We start from the raw sequence: 1,237 nt of genomic DNA, 5'->3' as shown, positions 1-1,237 counted from the left end.
TCTACTGCTGTGTGTCTGTCCATGAAGGGGTTAATGCTGTGTGTCTGTCCATGAAGGGGTTAATGCTGTGTGTCGGTCCATGAAGGGGTTAATGCTGTGTGTATCTATGAAGGGGTTAAGGACAAGTGGGCTAACCCAGATTTCGGGGGTTTCCAGAAATCTTGACCTACATCAAAAGTGGGCATTGCCCTACCTATAGGAGAAGTTTGGTTTCATTGGTGTGTATATTTGTTTGGTTATAGAGAAAACTCTCCTTGTCTTTTAAAGTAACTGAACAAGGGGCAACAACTCTACCTTCGATTTTCTCCAAACAGTAGGCCTATTTTTCCGGATAGCCCCCTTGTGCTGAACTCTTTCTCTATGGCTGGAGGGAACCACCGTGCGATGGGAAGCCGTCATTGTATTGTGGTACGGGCCGAATATAAAAATGTACGAGCTGACAAGCCTTTAGTTTGACCCCGAAGTCAAAGATCAAAGAATTCTACGTCTGGGTAGCGCTTTATTGATCACTTTGACAGGAAACAATCGTTTTGATAAAGGTAATATATTGGGTCGCATTTCCGCAAAGAATTCCGCGGGAACGTGATTAAATTGCTTGGTTAAAGTTAAAGGGATAAAAGAGGCCGTTTGTGGTGTGGGTGAGGGGTCTACTATGGACTGTGGATGAGGGGTCTACTATGGACTGGTGTGTGGGTGAGGGGTCTACTATGGACTGGTGTGTGGGTGAGGGGTCTACTATGGACTGTGGATGAGGGGTCTACTATGGACTGTGGGTGAGGGGTCTACTATGGACTGTGGGTGAGGGGTCTACTATGGACTGCTGTGGGTGAGGGGTCTACTATGGACTGCTGTGTCAATGGAGTCCTACGTACATACATCCATATTTATATATATATATTATATATTATGATTTCTCTAGTCTTCTGTAGCCAGTACTTATGGCAAACACAGGGTGAGGCACGCGGTGACAAATGTGGGTGTCTGTGTTGTGTGTCTGTCTGTCTGTGTTGTGTGTCTGTGGAGGTGTGTTGTGTGTCTGTCTGTGTTGTGTGTCTGTGTTGTGTGTCTGTCTGTGTTGTGTGTCTGTGGAGGTGTGTTGAGGTGATGTGTCTTCCTGCTACGGCATCATTTTCGTCAAACAAACCAACATACAAACCGACAAACAAACCAACTAACAAACCGACAAACAAACCGACATACAAACCAACATACAAACCAACATACAAACCGACAAACA

The 1,237-nt window shown here is 45.4% G+C and overlaps 1 protein-coding gene across 1 annotated transcript in view; it reads right to left on the bottom strand.

The window, feature by feature from the left end:
- The window catches only part of LOC101863190 (transcription factor mef2A-like), a 4,068-nt gene that overhangs the window by 1,034 nt on the left and 1,797 nt on the right, over positions 1-1,237 (bottom strand). The window lies entirely within an intron of this gene.

This window comes from Aplysia californica, unplaced genomic scaffold (genome assembly GCF_000002075.1).
Source record: "Aplysia californica isolate F4 #8 unplaced genomic scaffold, AplCal3.0 scaffold00237, whole genome shotgun sequence".
NCBI classification, from domain to species: domain Eukaryota; kingdom Metazoa; phylum Mollusca; class Gastropoda; order Aplysiida; family Aplysiidae; genus Aplysia; species Aplysia californica.
Note: the sequence above shows the minus strand (reverse complement) of the source record. Positions and strands in the feature narration are given on the sequence as shown.